Source organism: Chelon labrosus (genome assembly GCF_963514085.1).
Source record: "Chelon labrosus genome assembly, chromosome: 21".
Classification (NCBI taxonomy): Eukaryota; Metazoa; Chordata; class Actinopteri; order Mugiliformes; family Mugilidae; genus Chelon; species Chelon labrosus.
The window spans coordinates 9,463,083-9,484,570 of NC_140354.1; positions in this window are offsets into that span (position 1 = coordinate 9,463,083).

The following is a 21,488-nucleotide window of genomic DNA, read 5'->3' on the forward strand; positions in this document are numbered from 1 at the left end:
AACCTTCTTATTGCATTAGCAGGCAGAGCTATAGAGTATATCCGGGCCACATGGTCTACCGCTCATTGATCCGTTCACACACATTGTTGGCAGTAGAAAACCTTGGGGATTCTGTGCACACGAGGAGAAAAGACAGGTTAATGTAAATTCCTTACAGATAACAAAGGTGAAATACAGTACATAAATAACAACAGCCCAAACCAAAAATTTGCTTTTTCAGTCATGATATCAACAGATGTCCTATTGAATTGCGGAAAGTTCTTTGTTGGCCTCAGAAATGACCGTTGCCCCACTTAACAGGAGTAACTTCTTCAAGTCATGTTGCATAATTGTCTACCCGTCTCCAGTATCAGCTTGCTCTAATTTTGCATCACTCTTCCATCAGTTCAGAGATGGATTAGCTTGCATGTACAGTTTCAAATCCTCCCGCAAAGTTTCAATGGGATTCAAATCTGGGCTTTGACTGGGATATTTCATAACTCTCCCTTTCTTACTTTTGAGCCATTCGGTGGTGGATTTGCTCGTGCACTGAAGGGTCCACTTCGGGTTCAACTTCAGTATTTTGGAAGGATGGGCTCAGATTGTTTTTAAAGCACTATTTGATATGGTGTGACTTCCAGCTGCCATGTCCCTGCAAAGCAACACCAAATCTGTCCTTGGTCTCTGCTAGATATGTTGCTGTAGCCAAAAGACTCGACTAAGACTATGATTTGTCATTCCAGGGCACAACACACACCGGGCCTGTTCCAAAAGGCGTAGTATTTGCTTTTAGAGTTGCCTAGAGATTCTGTGATGGAATTTTCTTCTTGCTTCTTGGCAATTTCATTCGCATCAAATAATCCGCTCATGAGCTGAATTTGATGGGGAGGCCAGATCTGGACAAACTGGCAGTCACTGGAAATGAATTCTTTTTTTTTAAACAATTTGGAGAGCTTTCAAGTCCATTGAAAGGCCAATAGGCATCCAACACGCTTTTTTTCTGAAAGCCTCAGAGAGCATATTTAGATCTTGGCACGATGACACTACACATTTCGATATGAAAGTGACCACATGACCCCGATGTTAACCGTTTAGATATGACAGGATACACCCATCCCTCCCAAAGGAGGTTCTAATCATTGGCATCTAATCTGGAAACCTATTTTTATGTCAATTCTAGAAAACAAAATATCAATTTCATATCACCAAAGGATCAAATGTTTGTTTGTCAAAACATTTCAGAAAGCCAATGATTTCAATGGATTTTCCACATGACTGCATGCATGAGGTATTCCGCTGTGCTGAATAACGGCCGGACAATTCAGAAAGTCTCTGTGAGAATAGATCATTGAGCGCAGAGTATGCATGGGAAAATGTAGGGGGGTTATAACTTGATCTGGGGGTGTGGAAAATGAGAGAGAATATTTGCCAGGTAGAGTAAATAAAAAGCAGTCTAGAGAGAAGAGACGGCCGGAGCGGTTGAAGAGAGCAGATGGTGGATAATACTGCTCTGCTCTCATTACTTTCCCTTTCCCGACATTATTGTTTGGGAAATGGATATTATAGCGGACATAATAGCCTTTATCTGCAATTTTCTCCTGCATAATTCTCTCGGTTCTGCTCCTTCAAAGCCAGATGAAATGCTCACTGGATGACGGCAGAGCCAGTACTGTAGCAATGATACCTTTCCTACTAGAGTGGACAGTACACGCTTCATTTCAACCTGAGCTTCGCAGCGTTATACTCAATGAGGAGTATAACACTTCTAATAACTTTCCATCTGGGCATATAATATTACATATTACCTTACGACACTGATTGGTGCCACATATTAGTCCTGTTTGTGCTCCAAAGATTTCATTTCACAAGAGTGTCTTTTTAAGTGTGTAAGGGAAGGAATAGCTTTACTTTATGTTTGAATTATAGTACCAAACCTTTGTTGCATGATGAACATCTGCAAGACATACATTTTATCCTTATCCGACATGCATGTTGACAACTGCTGGTAAAACAGCAAAAAATCCTCATAACTTCTGAGAATGTGTCTGCAAAGACCCAAAACAGCTTCTCCCAAAACAGTCTAATGAATATGCATAATGCACAACTGCAGCAAGTTTTATGATAGGCTCGGTAAGTTCTTTCATCAGCAGATTGGTGCAACCAGAACAGCGCTGCGGGCCTAATTGGAATAATTTAGCTGCTTACTTTGAAGTGTAAAATACGTGTGCTAGAAAAGAGGTTCCCAAAAGGTCAGTGCTAGCGGCGGTACACGTTGATGCTTTGAGCTGTAGATTGGCACATGAGGATATTATTACTGATATTATTATTTCAGTTTTTGATTGATTGCAGATTGTGGCAAAATGACCACGTATAATACGATGAAGACGACATAGTATCTATAATGTAGCGTGGAAATCAGGATTGTATTTGACCACTGCAAACTGAGATTTGCAGATGCAAAACAAGACTTGCAAATGCATACTCAGATGTGCAAATGCGTTTTGAGAAACGTTAACGTGCACCCAAGAGACCAGTTACCATGTTGATCATCGGCGTCCACTTGACGGAATATGAACATACTGTAAACTGGTTGCAGTTGGTCTGATTTAAGTTGCCACAATCGAAACCTGAGGAGGAAGCTGACCTTTTGGCCGAGGAGCCTATGGATACACAACACAGTTTCAAATATATCTTTATAATATATCTATCTAAGCATTTGTAAATATTAGGCTTGAGTTTTTAATTTTTTTTCTTTGTCAAGACAACACTGAAAGGCTGCATGCCCAGATCAAGCCATATGTGGTTGTTACTGTCTCAACCACTGGTGATGTGTGTGTTAATTCTGGCCTCTGCAAGCTTGTCCTGTCTTGTTATCATCATCTAAAAGATATTTCCAAGATTTGACCATTTTTTTGTATCAGTATTGGGGAAGTTGTTGATCAGTATCTCAAGATTTAAGACTAAAGGGGAACTCTACCACCTAGAGTTTACTCTAGAAGAACCTGCCTATGAAGCTCAATCACCAAATCAATATCTTTTAAATCTCTTTTTTTTTTTTGCATCAACTATGCGTAATGTTTTATTCTTGCATGTGGCATCTTGTTCTCGTCGTCATTTGTTTGTTGCTAATTTATCTTTTTGCTTTTCTCTTATAATGATGATACGTGTGCAGCTGCTTTCACTGTAAACAGCAGCTGTGTACTGCAAATAGTACATTACATGGACCACATGCCAAGAAAGACGCTGAACCTCACACTGCTCCCAGTGCTTGGCACTGGTGTGTGATGTGTGTGTGCTTGTCTCAATGAGTGGGTAGATGTGTCATTGTGACTGTGTAGCACTTTGAGTACCAATAGGTAGAAAAACTACGTTTGAATGTAAGACCATTTACCACTTCACGAACCCAGAAGATCTTTTCATATGTGGAAGTAATGTTGGATGGAGGAATCAAAGTGTGGCATACAAGACATAGCAGACAAAATCTATTCTTCATAAGTGTAGGAGGAAGAACAACCGCCCACTGCCGCCTACAATTTGAGCATATAAAGCATATGAGCACCAAAACAACCACCAATGACAAATAAATACACTTGTTTTTGTTGATATAATTAGTACATAGTGAACCTTATTATTATAGTAAGAATTAAGTGAGAATTATAGTGATTACAGTGAAATTACATTTACACCTAAACATTACATTATTCCCTACGAGATAGACATCGCCTGGGTCAGCAAGGTCTGCGTCAGGCGTTGGGGAACCAGGGCAACCTGATGACAAGTCGGCTTCTGGAAAAAATAACTATGTATTCATGGATAAGACTAAATAGGGAATTGTTTGAATGCTTCTACACAAGTGACCCCAGTGAGAAGGGTTACGTGCAGAGGATGTGGTACCTATGGAAACCTAACATCTAGACATTAAACTTGTAGTTTAGTGTTCCAACATCTATAAATGGCAACTGCTGTCACAACTAGAGATTGCTAAGGTACAACACAAGTGCTATGGCAAGGGGGAACCGGGACAAAAGGTCAACATCATCAATCCTACCAGAAATAACCAGAACATCAGTCATAAGGAGGATGTATCTTCCATGGAGAAAGACCTTGGAGGCCAAGATCGAGGCAACATGGAGAGCCATGGAGAACATGGAGACACTGGAATCCCACAAACAAATGGGAACCATGAAAATGCCTCAAGGAACACTGCAAAATACCTACAGAGAGTAAGGAAAGTCCTGAAAACTCAGCTGAAAGTGAAGAACAAGATCTGGGCTATGAACACCTACACCCTTCTGGTAATTACATAGCCCGCTTCTGTGATGAGCTGATAAAGGGTACTAATATCCTGACCAGGAAGCTCTTCCCAATGCACTGAGTGCAATGACTTTCATTGACGTCTAGTGAGTATCAGGAAGATGGCCCTCACTGATGCATTGCTTAGTGAATAGCTTGGCCAGGAGAAACCCGAGGAGCACGAAAGGAAGAGCAAGGTACCCTGCAAGATATGTACCACTGGCAGATGCCAGAAAATCGAAGAGGGCTGTCTTGATACAGCAGCAATCCAAAGTGATAGCAACGTCAGGAAGATGGAACATGAGAAGCTTGAGAAATACTGAATACTGAAAGAAGGTGGAGGTGAACTGGAAAAGGTGTGGAAGTCAAAGGCAACAATGATCCCTGTGTTAACTGGAACACTTGGAGTTGTGGCCCAGAAACTTGGGAAGTTTGAGATCTCTGTCCAGAAACGTGCAGTAGGACCAGCTAAGTATATTTTACTTATCATATCAACTGTTGTACTTATCTATGTATGAAATTGCTTTACAATGAGCCATAGTCAAGTCAATGCGTATAACCTGTTGCAAACCAATACAAATACCCCATGTGTGCATTCAAAGAGCCGATTTCCCACTATCCTTCAGCAGCTATTGAAATGCTGGACACACTGCCCTGGAGATTCTTGGTGTTGTTTTACTGTATGTATTTGAATGCCATTTGACACAGTCTAGCCATTTTCAGATCTGTTACACCTACATAATGCAGCTATTTACTTTCTTACTTTAAATGCTGACTCAGTCATCCACAACCTCATGCCAACCTCATACCACAGCTGCAGTCAAGCTTTAGTGTGGTTACTTTTAAGTGAAAATATCTCCCTCAACTTTGTTGTTCTCATACTGTACGCTGCACACCAGCTGTGAAGTCTGGCTGCTCTAAACATCTGTGTAGTAATGGAAAGTACTGACATCACCATTGATGTTCCGGACAAACTTTGTTTTTGTTTGTGTTTCCTAATTTGGGACGTTGTACTGGGAGGAATTCAGCCAGGACTCTGACTCACGGACTGAAGTTGTTCACGCTTGAAAAACACTTTTATTCAGGTGACAATGTCGGTGTGTACTCAAAAATATTATACCTTTTATTTAAAACTGTTTTGGTCGTGAATCGGAATTTTCTCAAATGTATGATGCAGCTCTAACAAATGAACTTTATTATAAATTCAGTTCAGGGACAAGACCACAACCCATGTCATTCTATTTCCCGTCCTTACCTATAAAGGTGTGTCTAATCCCTGCCCCTCTCTGTTGGCCTCGATTTTCAACCCCCATCCTCCTCATCCCTCTCTTTCCTTTTCTTCTTCTTCCACCTTTCATTACAAGACCCAGGAAGACAAAGAGGTGATGCTTTTTGAAATGTGTCCACAACCTGAGTCTCAGTCCTTAGATTCCTCTACCATCCGTTTACGCATTCTATGCCTTCATCCCATCCCTTTAACCCCTTTCATCCCTCCATCCATTCCACTCACGTCCTGTCTACTAATTTCCCAACTTCCTTGATGCATTTAAGGTGTTGTCTTTGTTAGTGAACAACATGTGAAAAGTGCTGAGGGCTAATATTCTTTGGAGGGTAAAGGAAATATTTGTCTCTCAATCTATAGACCGATAATATATCTCATTAAACTGCGAAGTTCTCCTCTGTTTCAACTGTTGTTCTCAATAGAAACTAATTAGTTAGCAATAGATTGTGGGGCTGACGATGACACACTCCTTTTGCAGTCATCCATTTAATAATCTAAAAGTGGAGCAAATGAATGATAAGAATTTCTGAAACCATGAAAAACATCACTTTCTCAAATGTAGGCATAGGGATTCAAAAGCTTTTATTTTCGAGTCCAAATAATTTGCTTTCGGTTGACATTGCTCCAGCTCTTCAAACCTATTCACGCTGAACGCTTTCGTCTCGACTTTGGGTGAAAACAAATGTGAAAAATATCTGTAAACATTTTTCTAGTAGGAGAAGTCAGGATAATACAAAGCAGAGACTGTAAATCAAAGCAGGCCTTCACCTGAAACCATAACCGCCAAACTTGTGAAGCGAATGCTGCCGTCAATACGTTTGAACATTTGTCAGAAGAAAATTCCTGCATTGTTGTTCAACGAGAAACTGAATCATGTCGAAACCTCGCAGTAGAGACACAGATAAAAACATGTGCATCTCCCGCTGATGATGTGGTTAAAATACAGCCTGTGTTGACATCTGATTTAAAACGGCAATAAAAGATATGAAATATGTCTGGGTCTCAGCTTCAGGGAAGATGCAGACATACCATAAAATCAGGACAGACCCAGACAAGATAACGCAGACACACACAAACACACACACACTCTCTTAAAATCCCTCCTCCTGCCTCTTTCCACCATTTAGTCTGATCACACTGTCTGACAGGAACTCCGATGGATGTGAGCTGCTTTATCTGACTGACATTTGCGATGACTTTTAGCCGAAAATGTTCTTTGACGTTAAATGGCTGACAAATATCCGCGGCGAGCTTCTCTACTTAATCTGTTTCAAGACACGGTTTGTCTTCCCTGAGCAATGGTGGGAGAAACAAAAGAGATGAGTTCACCTGTCAAATGGATATCATGAGTCAGATTCAAAGCTATTGAGGTAAGATTTCACCTCTGATGGATCACCTGGAAAAGGATAAAATAGAGCACTGAAGTGCAATTTCAGCAATTTTGTCCACACCCCCACAACCCCTGTAGCCATATTTCGTGTCAGTATTCTTCAACATCAACCCCTGAACCCCTGAAGTTGTCTTTGGCATCAATCAACTTCACTGTAACAATTTTTGTTCTTTCTTTTTTTTCCCCCGGTTTCCTATTTCATCAGCCAGAGTGTCACTCATGCATCTGTTCAATAATTCATAACTATATTTTTCTTTCTTCGTCTGATAAAGGGAAACCACAGCCTACTGACGCTTCAACCTGAGACTGGGCCGTGAAATTGAAGAGCCCGGCGAGCATTAACCTGGGTGGGTTTGTACATATTAATATGCTCATTATCTACGGCGTGGGGGGTGCACGCGATCCGTGGCGCTCAAGTGACATTCAGGAGGACACAAAGGCGCGTGTTTCTGGAGGTGCAGCACAATGAAAATGTGCACAAACTCTCCACCTGAAGCCCAGCACACACGCAAAGCACACATGATCCAGTCCACTTGTTACACACCCACACTAATTTTCACCGTTTTTCTGTTAATTCCCTCAGCAGAGGCTGTTGGACAGCATTATTAATGATGTGCAGGCCCCCGACAAAGAGGCGGCCAAACAACCCCAGGAAACAACCCGGTAACTTGTTTACGCAGAAAATGAATTGTCTGTCATGCACATCTTGTTTAAGAATTAAATAAATTAGCCTGAGGTGAAGACATATTCACGGTGCGTGTTCGACCTTGTTCTGTGGGCCGCTGCTTTAACAGACCAAAGTCAAAATGAATGTGGAGTGTGACCAAAGGATAGGAACTGTTAGGAGGCCACAGCAGAGGCCAGTTAAAGGGGAACTACTGTTTTTTTTACATCCTGGACCTTATTTCTGGCATAAAATACGATCGTTTAGTCACCCATATAACTTTGGTGTTATTTGGAGTCGTTCGTCAGATATTTAGATCAGCATATATTCATATAGTGGGAGTGACTGGGGCACCGAAACACAGCCTCTAAATAACGCATTATCTGCCGCGAAACTTGTTCTTTTCACCAATATTTTGTTATGATATGCTAGTGCTATTCCCCTTTGAGTCCGGAGTTACCTGTTATCTATTCACGGACATGGTTTGTTGTTCTTTGGCCAGCTGTTCCTCTCTCTGCCTCCGCATCCTACTTTCAACGAGCTCCTCATCCATACACTCTGGCTCAAAACGGTAAGGACGTCATTCATAAACAAAGTCATCATCCACAACCTCAGAATCGGAAAAATATTCAGCCATGTTGCAAAAAACTAGCAGTAGCAAATTACAGGTAAACAAGCCACGCTGGGTGCGCGTGGCGCTCAGAGATGACATCATCCAGGTCAGAAGTTGGTAGGTCAATCTACAGACCCCAGATGATGATAACGGTAACTCCGGACTCAACAGGGGAATAACACTAGCGTATCATAACAATATATTGGTGAAATGAACGAGAGATAATGTGTTATTTAGAGGCTGCGCTTCGGTGCCCCAGTCACTCCCACTATATGGATATACGTGGATCTATATATCATCCGAACAACTCCAAATGACACCAAAGTTATATGGGTGAGTAAACGGTCATATTTTGTGCCAGAAATAAGGTCCAGGTTGTAAAAAACAGTAGTTCCCCTTTAAGCATTATACTTTTTTATAGTGAATCACCTATTCATTCAATATTTTTGCTACTTGTGTTTTTTTGCAATGCTTAAGCCTTAAACAGTTTTGATTTAAAAATAATGCCTATATATTCCAGTTTAGTTGCTTCTGTTATCAGCTAACCCTTCACACAGTGATCTCACAGTTAATCATTAACTCCTGACTCTTGGCTATGGGCTCAGACAGAAGGGTCCGTCCCATAGCAAAGAAACATGTTTTTTTTGTTTTGTTTTGTTTTGTTTTGTTTTTTTAGTTAAAGAGTGCTTAGTTCACTCACGCCTTATTCCCCCCATCATGAAACATCACATATTGTTTGGCCGGGCAGTATAAGTACACACTGAAGGCTTTCAGATTAGCATAATGACCAGCTGCAGACTTTAAAAGCTGTAATCAAGTTCCTCAGTGAATCTATAAATGCTAATTAGACTCATTGAAGACCTTCCTGTTTAAAAAAAAAAATAAAATACAATTTAGCGTGCCTTCCAGCGCTGTTTAAGTGTCTGGTGAGCTGAACAAACGGAGGAGGCCAGCGTTTACTGGAAATCTTGTCATTTTCTATCTTCCCCTGTTTCGTTTTTTCTACTTCTTCTTAAAGATAACTTCACATTTTTCCCAAAATGTCATGAAACACTCTTTTGTTCAATATCCGTCCATTTAAAGATCTCCACTGCCAGAGTGCACCACAAACACATTTTTTTAATTTTTTTTATGGTCTGCCTCTTTGTGCAGTCTATCAAATATACTCCCGGTGGACCAGAGAAACATTAGTACAGCTCATTCAGCTCCGCGCCAAAGGCAACAGGATAGCAGGGATGAGACACAGAGCATAAGGGCAGCCTAGGGTGCTGGGAAATAAAAGCATTTGGGGCTGGATTTTTGTAGGAAATCTGAGGGGCAGAGGGCATTTCACACTTTCTCAGCAAGTTGCATAAAGCCATTTGATAACATTATACTCCATTATTTAATCTTATACATAAAATATGGATAACATGCAGACACTTATGAAATATTAACGATGAATAACCCATGTATATCTTGATATGAGGTGATAGCATAGGTTACTGCACCATTGGCTTTTAGCCAGTACCGCTATCATAGGTGAACCTTTTTTCATGTACGCAGCCAAAAGACTGTAAGACATGCGACACATTTATGGGAATAGAGGCCCAGACGCCTGATCTTGCATTACTACAGCGTGTTTAAGTGACTATTACGGTCAGGCAGTGTCAATAGAATTTGCTCACAGATAAGTTTATCAAAAAATAACAGTCAGGGGTGTGTCGTCTGGACCATACACTGTATAAATACGGACAATGTATCGCCACTTCCTTGCATTGGCCAAACTGATGCTATTTTCCCGGGGATACGGGCAGCGCCATCTTGCGAGTTTGGAGCCAGAGTCTTCGCAGTACCGTCCTATGGTGGTGACGCCGAGCCGCGACATCGATGACCACTTGATGAGCACTTCCACCAGACTCACTCGCGTTTTCGTTTAATTACTACTATGCTCTGCTCTACCAATAATAAGGAAATGTTGGATTATAAACTGTACTTATTTTAGATTTTTATTATTATTATTTTTATTTTTTTTTACAGCTCTCAGTGCCACAGAGTGGTTGGCATGGCAACTGGTAGTCACCATTATGTAACTAAAACTCAGCTTATTCAAAGAATTGACACCTGAACATTCATCAGTATTATATTAACTACCTAATTTGACAGAAACTTCCTTGAATAAAAAATGTATTTGACGTGTATTTTAGGGTTTTAGTTTGGTCCAAGTCCCGCCCACTAACATGGAGGGGGCGGAGCTTATGACCTATACTGCAGACAGTCACCAGGGGGAGCTCTACTTGCTTTGACTTCACTTTTGAAGAGTAGTTCCACGTCCTTCTTTGTACAGTCTATGGACTGGACAGGCAAACTAAGCCAAACCATTGTTTCAGGCTCTGTAAAAAATAAATGAATAAAAATAACAATAATTTTAATAATTAGCAACGACAACCATGACCCACACTAAAAGCTTTGGCACCTACAGTGCTTCGACAATACTCCACAACCACCCTAGGGGTTCTCTTTGTCTACCAACAGAAGATCAAGCCAGGAGGGAGTGGGGAGTGAGGATGTATGCTTTTGCCTGGGGCCCACCAGAACAAAGAAATGCAACTGATCACAGTTAAAACAAGGCCTGCAATTAAGAACCTCTTATTCATTTATTAATTTGTGAAATGTTTGCAGAAAACAATAAGGAAACATTGAGCCTTGTCTCCCTCCTTGTTAACATGCTCACCAGCTGTGTATGTCTTGACAAATGTGGCAACGAACAATAAGAACTCCCAGTACTAACTGAAGACATAAAACTGTGTGTACGGTCTTAAAATTGTGGAGCAATGTGTTCAAGTCTAAGCAAATTAAATACATTTTACTGGCCACAAAAATATTCAACCCACTATTTAGCCGAGTTGCTCAATAAAAGTTAAACTACAGTCTATTATTAAATAAGTGTTCACATGTTGCCATATTTGATCACATACCATTCAGTATACTGCACATTTACATACATTTATTCCAATTTATTCCATTAAAATTATCTTTTTTTATTATTATTATTTTATATTACTTATCTTTAGATTGAATTTGGGCTCTGTCCTGGTTATTTTGTGCTCACCCCTGTGGAACAGTGGCTCAGGTGTAAACACTGATATATTGCTGGATGAGACTTCAGTCACAACCTGCTCTAAAAATCTATTTTCATTCCTTTTTTAAAGTGGAACCTCCTGAAACCTGAAGAAGCGCCACAACAGTGCTGTAAGCTGGTCAAAGAATGGACGAATTCCCTTGAGGGAAGCTTGTACATATGATTAACAGCTTGCTGTGGTCCATTGAGACCTATGGTTTTATGAAGACAAGCAATAAGAGAGTCAAAAGTTGGCTCGGGACATTTTGGCTGAGGGAGGATGTCGAATAGGCTGCCAGGTCTTGATATTTACTGCATGGAGAACCAAATGCCTCAAGGGAGATGGATTGGACTCATAGTGAAATCTGAAAATCCAACCTAAACCACTTAGTTAAGGTTGTTGTTCATTTAAGACCAATAATTAATTGTAGTTTTATCATCTTTTCTTTCCTTCTTTCAGTAAAATCTGATACAAAAAAAGACGGAAATTTGTGGAGGCAATTCCAGCACAGCTGTCAGAATTTAAAACCTCTGCACATGAGACAACGCTTCTACTCATCCCTTCCTGTCACATTGACGGCGTGCTACATTAGAATCGTATCTTGAGGTGGAATTTTCCCTTAAAAGCCAGACACACGGATTGATATAATCTGAAATGATTACATTTGTTTGAGGACACCCATTATGTAAATAAGCCATCATATAGTGAATCCAGAAGTTGGCAGTATCATACTTAAGCTGATTACATCAAAATCATCCTGTCTCTTTACATTGCGTGTTCACTTTGTAACGCCGAGCTCATTTTGTCTGTTGCCATTGTAAAAATATAAGCATGACTATACATGAAGGACAGTTTCATACGGAACACTAATGCCTGTCAGTAGAAATTTTGGAAAAATTATGTTGATGAGATGTGCTTAAACGGCCCTTCTTCCCAGCACATAGAATCCCATAGACCAACTTTAGGCATTTAATCGTAACATATAATGCAAACATTTTTTCCCACAGTTGCGACATGGAGCAGTCATTGTTTTCTAAAAAGCTCCAGCAGACAGGACGCTGTTGGCACATCCAAAGTTTTTGGACTCGTTGGCAGTGCCCCCTCACACACACACATGCAGCGCATACCCATGCGAACACACGCCCTTGTGTCGGCTGCCCTGAGCTGCCCTCTGACTGAAACCACTTGTTTGCTCAGTGATCCCATGTTGGCTTCCAGACCACAGTGACCTGGGAGCAGGGCAACTTTCTGCAGCACTGTCCATGACCGAAGATCAAGGCTGTCTGGGTTTGCTCAGAACGCCGCCGTTGAGAGATGAGGATCCAAACTCTGCAGAAAAGAAGAAAGTGAAGCAGACGGGGACACACGATGCTGTCGACAGCCCAATTACCATCTAGATCTCCAGTTCTCTCTGAATACTCATAAAATTTTCCTCTCAGGATGTTCTATTCTCTGTTGTTTTGCTGCGTATTATAGCTGAACTACTGTTTTTTACAACCTGGACCTTATTTCTGGCATAAAATACGATCGTTTACTCACCCATGTAACTTTTGTGTCATTTGCACTCGTTCATGAGATAATTAGATCAGCGTATATCCATATAGTGGAAGTGACTGGGGCACCGAAGCGCAGCCTCTAAATCACGCATTATCTTAATTTCACCTACAGTATATTTTGTTATGATACGCTAATGCTATTCCCCTTTGAGTCCAGAGTTACCTGTTATCATCATCCGGGGTCTGTAGATTGACCTACAGACCCCGTGATGTCTTCTGACCTGGACAATGATATCTCTGAGTGCTGCATGCACCTGCAACGTGTACCTGTACTTTGCTACTGCTATGGTTCGTCTACAACCTCATAATCGGAAAAATATTCAGCCATGTTTCAAAAAACTAGCACTAGCATGCGATAACAAAATATTGGTGAAATGAACGAGTTTCGCGGCAGATAATGAGTTATTTAGAGGCTGCGTCTCAATGCCCCAGTCACTCCCACTCTATGTATATACGCGGATCTAATTATCTCCTGAACGAGTGCAAATGACTCAGAAGTTATATGGGTGAGTAAACAATCGTATTTTATGCTAGAAATAAGGTCCAGGTTGTAAAAAACAGTAGTTCCCCTTTAAAGATAAAGTACAAGTAGTTTTTCTGGTGCTCAGTACAAAACAAATGTGTAGCATAATAAATATTATGAGCAACAGCAGAGTCAGCAAAATGCACATAGTGCACAAGATAGCAAAAGATTTTCTTTATATATCTCGAGAAGAAGGTGAGAGATCGATGAACCGATCGTGCAAGGGTGGGCCGGCCCTGACATGGCAACTTCAAATATCCTTCGACCTTTGCTTGAGGGGACCCGAAGGTCACCGCGAATTATATTGATCACACGTTAAATTCACACCTAATTGGTATCAGAAACCTGGAGGAAGCTGAGCCGGTGTGTGGAGAATAATTGTGTGGGACAGCTGTCAAATGGAGATACGAAGCGGATTGAGTTACACTTCAGGTTTTTGGTAAAAAAAATAGAGGATAATTACTTTTACACCTGGTCATCTGTGTCAGAACATGCCAGCGAATGCTACTGGCTGTGACTTTAGAGGGTTAACCAACTCTGAGCTCTGTGGCGTGTGCAAGTTTTACACCTGACACGCTTCAGCCCCGTCATCAAGGACGGGGCTCACCTCAGCCATCAATAAGCAATTATTCTAATGCAATTAAACACGACTCCTCTTACAGTCGATACCGGTCATTTCCTCTAATCAAAGGAAATGTGTCATCGAGGTCCGGCCGGGGGTGTCACTCCTGTAATTAAGCCTCAACTCTCCCCATCATGGAAACCACCAACCAAAACAGGCCGCTCTCTCCCACTCCTTAACCTCATCCTTCCATGGCAGCATCCGGCTCGGGCTAATTATGGGCTTCCAGGATGAAAAGTCATGGCCAAACACAACATATCCCACAAGCTGGAGAGCAACCATCTCACATGCACACACACACACACGCTGGCACTGTAAAAACAAAAAAAAGGAATGCTTCCCCGTTACTCGCTTGACAAGCTGAGCTCTGTGTGTATGTTTTCTTATATCCGCGAGTCTGCCATGTCTTTTTATGTCTGGATTTTCGGAGGCACAGCCGACGCCCGGCAATGACCTATGTGTCAACAAGCGAGTGGGAGCAGAGCAGTAACAGGATGTGGCCCACGAGGGACACGGCGGTAGTATCAGAGCCATGCCAAGCTCTTGCGTAACAAATGGCTTGTTAAATCACCCAGAGCCTAGAGGAGGAGGTGAGATCCAGCGGCTACCCCGCTGCAGACACATCCTGCACGAACACTTAAAGCGCTCGAGAGGATGCCACATCATCATAGCAGCTATCTCCGGGTCGTTGAAATGACCCACAGAATGTCACGCCAACCTGTCACTGCAGGTAAAACCATCTGCAGCTTATCTGATCCCAGAGAGAGGCTGAGCATAGTTTCAATTTACTTTTGTTGGTCAGTTAGTCCGTTGGTCGGTACATCCACTTCTGCTTCTGGTACCCTCGTATTCATTTTTACTTAATTAAGGTAACATAAAGCTAACAATTGAATTTTCCTGTGTTTTTGTTAACATTCACAACCCCAAGAGGGTGAATTCTAATCAATTTATAACCCACTACACTTTGTTTTTAGCCTGAACAGCATCAACTTCCAGTTTTTGTCTACCCGATAAGTGACATGCATTTTCCAGAGCCTAAAGTGGCTAATGGATGTCAAAAAACCTCCAAATTAGATGGGAAACAAAGCTTCTTGGGCAAACAGCAGCACTTTCAGACACACAATCTGTCTGTGCCTTCTGAAAATCACTATTGAAACAGAAAAACAAAAAAGTAACAATAATCAGCACTAATGCACAGAAATTTGTGGTTAAATATCAGTATTTTGATATAGGGCCTCATCATTTCAATGAAGTATGTAAAATGGCCAAACAACCCTTTAGTTATGGATTGGGTCACGGTTAAAAGAAACCAATAGCACAAAAATACACAGCACTGCATTATTTGAATCCTCATGGTCCTCTGCCTTGAAATCTCAACCGCTAACTTATATGTGACCTCCGTGACCTTTGTTAGAAGCCCACGATATCGGAACTGCACCCAGTTCGCTGCACTAATCCATTAATTATCCCACATGGACATTGATTTAGCATCAATTTGTTTATCGGCCATTGGGAGCGATTCATCATTTCCCTTTATAGAATGGACTTCCCTCCCGCATTATCCAAAAAAACCAAGGCAAAAACAAAATGCTGTGACTCTGAGGCTTTTGTATGGCACGCTAACGGCAATTTCCCAAACATGCATTATTGGAAGTGACACCTCGCTAACAATATCATCATTACTCACTCATGCGCATTACTTTTGTTTGGTTGAACAGTGATCCGGCTTCAGCCCCGCTGCAGGAGATGGAGCCCGGGATCTCCCTCTGAGGCATCACACTCTGACATCCAGCGAGCTAATATGACAGCATATTACCACTGCAACCGAGCTTACCAATAACCCTGTTCAAATGTAAGACTCTGCTCTGCCACGCCGAGTGGTCATACGCCTGTTGTCTTTCAGTGTTAGTGCGTTCTCGTTGTAGCTTCAGACGAGGTGTTAATGTAACCATCCGAGCCACTGAATATGATTTTCAGCAATTGTTATTTTCTTGTTAACAATGCGCATTGTGAATGAAGAGCCGAAGTTGCTACAACAACGAATCACTTTTCTTCCACGTCCTCAAGTGCAAGCGCGTTAAAACAGGTTTCTGTGATAAGCATAATAACCAGCAAGTTGTATGGAAATTGCCGACATATTCTTTTCACCTTGTGCTCATTATTCTTTTGTTCGCTGCTTAATAGAGGGCACCGGCTGTCTGCTCTGGCTAAATTCACTAACTCTTTTGTTATTGGAGACCAGTGCCACAAAAACAGGCCTTCACATTCACACACAGGAAAAAACACACACACACTCACATGCCAAGAGGACAAATCAGACACGCCAAAACAATCAGAGCTGTAACAGGATGCGGCCCACTCAGTTCTGAGCCCGCTCCTCTTTCAGTTGCATCTAACGGTAATTAGTCGGGTAACTGTCGGACCCCAACAATGGGAGTTCAAGATGTTCAAGATGTTCAATCGGGAGACTCTGATCTCTCTGATTTCTCACAATAAGCGAGGCTCCACTTAAAGGTGTCGCAGACCCATCGTACAATTTGCAAGCATCTAGATCTAGAATTACCTGTGTTTTACCTCCTGCCCTTATGCTTCCCGCCTTTGTGATTGTCTTCTCCGCCCTTATTGGTTTCAACCATGTTCTTGTCTTCTGATTAGTTCCTTGAGTGGATATACAGCAAAGTCCTATTTATATCTCTTTAACAGTTACCTGCAGCGTTCCTTTGCCAGTGTCACAGGTCCTTGGTTTCCCTGCCAGATTTCCCTGGTTGAATTTGCTGTGGTTGGACCCTATTTGGATATACCCCGCACCACAGTATGCAGCACCCTTTAGTTTGCCTTGTAAGTTCCTTCCCTTAAATTGACTTTTATTGTTCCTCCTGCCTTGTGCCTCTTTCTCTGTCTCTCACTCCCTCTTGACTGGTCAATGCAAGAAAGGGTGATAAAGATGATATAGAAGGTAATGTCTTCATTTAGGGATGGTGGTCAGAATGGATGGCAGATGTGCAGGCCTTGGTGTTCAAATACTAAAGCTAGGAAGGGCAGTATTACTTTAGTGTAGTCAAAAGGGTAGGGTAGTCAAAGACTGTCTCATTTCAAGCCCTGAGTATTTTTGTCTGTGTCAAACCAATGTCATGTTGTATTCCTACTTAACAAATGAAATATATATTAACATAATATGCAGGAGAGATGGATCATTATTTATATAGAAATAAAGAGTCAGTATAGGGTTTCCCTAACCCTAACCCTAACCCTTTGTCCCCAAACCTAACCCAAATCCCCCAACTCTGTTGCACCCCGAGACAAAAGACAACTCTGTTTTCAATTTGTTGTAGTTTTGGTGTCTTTTACTCTGTAGTCTCCCAAAAGGACTGGTAAACATGAGTGTTGTCTCTGATTATCACTTACAGTATGTCATGTTGCATCATCTGACTCTCTGCCATTTGGGCAGCCAGCTTATCCCAGCATGCCCCTTAGTGTGGGCGTACTAACACAAAGCCATCAGTCTATTACATGCCAAACAGACATTAACACTCACATTTACACTGCTAGGGAACTTCAGTTGGCCCGTGGTTTAAATGCGACCATAGGGGACACCAACAAATAGTGGTATGAAGTGGGACCTTGACCAATACAAAAGTGCAAACTACTTTGTCAGTGAATGATTGTCAGATTAGAGTTCACCACCTGAGCTCTCTGATGATAGATGGAAAGGTGGTGCCTTTTAAGCATAGGTTATCCAAGCACCAGATCACATTAAACATACATAACAATCCTTTCTGTGCCTTTACTTCAAGGTCGCACCCCTGTCATCAAATTTTAAATCCCCATGCTCTTTGAGTCTTTGAGATAAAGAGATCAACGCAGCAGGGCCACTGTAGTGCCGCGCTTGACGCCAGTAGTCTCATTATTCCAACTCTGCGTCATGCTGTGATTAGCAGAGAGTCCAAATGAAAGACTAATAAAGTCCGTGTACCAGACTGATGCCTCATATTGAAATCCCTATTACACTTTTAAAGGGAGTATGACCCGTAACATTGCTGTATTCACCATGCTCTATTTTGCATGGTTGTGCAATAATTGACACTGAAAGCGTGTAATAATTTACAATTTTAAATTGTTAATCCATACGCTACGACTGTAGAGTTGCGACAAAATAGTTTTAACTGAGAAAAACGTCCCTTCACTGGTTAGAAGGTGGAATTATTTCAGCCTAAACTACAGATGGCTTCAGTCAATAATGGGCCCTTTTCACACATTGTGTCCCCAAAGAAGTCCCCATTTTCGGCTTGTTCGCAGTCAAGTGAATAAATGTGTCATTACTCAGCGCCTACCCTCACACTCATTTTTTGTCACTCCATTTTCACTCCCTCAACCACACCTTCCTTTATTGTACCCTGCCACCATCGCCCAATGACAAGCCATTTGTCAAAACATTTTTAGTGCTATTACCTGATCACATTAGTCTCCAATTATAACTTCTATACCTGTGGCATGTGCCGTACCGTTCATCCCTCATCCTGAAGTTAGCTGTTAACACATCATCAGGCTCATAAAACTTCCCAAGAGCTGGTTCGTCTTATGTCCTTTCATACGACCTTGTGGAAAAAAAACACACGTACACAGTATGTTCGCTTTCTAGAAAGATTTTACGAGTCTAATTGGATTGGAGATTAATTGGATCAGAAAAATACAGTGTTGCTTAAAAGTACAGTGCAGTCCTGAAAGCAGGCAATTAGATCAAGCAAATAAAACAGAAATATCATGCTTTTGTGTTTGTTTATTCAGGAACATCAATCATTTGAACATATCTGTGAGATACAAATGTAAGCAAGCAAAACCAGCAACTAAACGTTTCCGGTAACTTCCAATTAGTCGTCTACAGCGGCTTGGTTGCCTCAAATGAACTGCTTGCTTCAGGTCCTTCTATGACATTTCTATTGGGTTAAGGTAAGGACTTTGACTTGGCTAGTCCAAAAAATTAATTTTTCTTCAAGCATTCTTTTGTTGAACGACCTTGGGTTTGTTGTCTTGCTGCATATACGCAGTTTCTCTTAAGATTCAGCTCATAGACAGATGTTCTGACATTTTCTTTCAGATATCGCTGGTAATCTAGAAATCATTTGTCCATCAATGATGACAAGCCGTCCTGGCCCAGATGCAGCAAAAAAAAAAAAACAGGCCCAAACAAGGACATTACCACCCCCACGTTTCATGGACGGGATGATGTTCTGATTCTGGAATGCAGTGTTGTTTGCCTCTCGTTTAAACCAAGCAATTCTACTTTTGTCTCATCTGTCCACAAAACTTTTTACAAGTAGTCTTCTGGCTTGTTCGCATGATGTTTACCAGACAGCAGACAGGAGGAAATGTTCCTTTTGGAGAGTGGTGGCTTTTTTCCTTCCCACTCTGCCCTGCACACCATTGTTCATCAGTGTCGTCCTGGTGGTGGATTCATGAACGTTAACAACAGCCACTATGAGAGATGCTTTTAGTTGCTAAGAAGTTACCCTGGGTTCCTTTGTGACCTCTCGTGCTATTATGCGTCTTGCTTTTGGAGTGATCTCTGTTGGTCAACCAACCAAGCAATTTTTCCAGAGCTTTCTGAGGTCCTCAGAAAGCTCCTTTGTCCATGCCATCATACACTTCCAAAAAGATGTGTTGAAACCTGAGCCTCTTCACACTGATTGGAAACACTTCTGAAAAGACAGCCTTGACATTAACTAATTACTTTTGCGCCTCACAGATATGTAATATTGGCTCACTTTCTTAAATAAAGCATAATATTCCCGTTTTACTTGCTTGTTTTGGGTTCTATTTGTCTGGTTTCAGGACTTGTGTGAAAATCTGAGGTTGTTTTGTGTCATTTTTATGCAGAAATGTAGAAAAGTATGGGATTGAAAATAATTTTTAAGCGGCCCTGTATTTTGCCTTAATCTACTGCTAAGGTTGTCAGTCTGCATTGTTATATAAGTATGACTCGCATAGACTGGTTTAGTGAGTTAAACTTGGCAAAGTCTGCTTCCAACCTGAGGAACAGACGAGCCCTCGGGTCAAACATTCAGACAGACAGAAAATACTCGGGCCAAAACCAGACCAGAATCCAGTATGCAATGATTATTTTTTATATATATATATATATATATATATACATATACATATATATATATATATATATATATATATATATATATATATACTTATATCCCCCCTCTCTTACCTTTCCTTCATTTTAAGATTTTTAAACATAAGGTGATTCATTCTTTAATACCTAAGGCTAATGAAAATGATAGAACACCAGCTTCAGCTAAGACTTTGAGTCAGTATGATGCAGAACTACTCGATCCTCAGTCACTTACTTTACTTACTTTTTTGGGTCAAAGTTGACTTATTTCTTTCATCGGAGAAGAAAGTAAATTAGACGCAGAGAAACTGCCCTGGGAAATATGATCTGGAAGCCAAAAATATGAGCCGTGTAACCTGAAAATGCTACTTCCATATTTGCTTGAGATGAAATTAAAAAGGTAATATTAAAGCCGTAAAATATATTTCTTAACCAAAAATGTGAAAATGTAAAAAAAAAAATGATTAAAAAAAGTTGTTAATTTCTATCATATGTCACACTTTCTGAACGTTTAATATCATACCTATATTTTAAGAGTATATCTTACCACGTGTTGTTATTGCCGTGGCGATGGCTTATTAGTTTTCATCTCTGTGAAAAAAGTGAAACTTGTTTTCTGTGTTTCTATGATACACCTGAAGGATTTTGAGTCGTTTATTCATCCCTTTCTTTTAATAACATATTAAAAAAAGAAACTCTAATGTGATGCATAAATGCATCAGGCAGCTGTGACTTGTTAGCTTGTCAAATAACTGCCTGGATAGCATTGTTGTTCCAGTATTGTTTAAACAGCTCATTCAATATCTCCAAGATTATATCAGATTTATAACAAAGTTTTATTAAAAAAAAGTCCAAACTCTATCCATTCTTAGCTGTACTGAAATTAGTTAATCTAAATCCACATCACAAAAAAACAAAAACAAACCATTTTTGTTTTTTTCTTCAGGTCCAATGGAGACGTTACCTTTTTTTTTGTTATTTTGTTGTAATTATGATACCACATGCTGTTAGATGAAAATGGCACGCGGTCTGAATCTAGTTGTAATTTTAGCATTAGCGGATTCTAACGTGCCTGTGCGTGCCAGTTTGTTTTGTTTGGAGCATGAGATGAATTAGGACAGCAGGCTCGCCTTTGGGAGAACAATTTGTTTGCTTGTTAGCTCTAAGATCCTGTTTTATTTAGATGCACAAATCTGGCAGTGGCTTGAACTCCAACTCAGTGCCTCTGGGAGGAGGAGCAGAAGCCAAGTGGAGCCCTTCCAACTGGGCGAGGCTTGTACAGCGTGCACACATGAGCAAAACATATATGTATAATTTGTTCATTTTATTACTTTGTGTTATGCA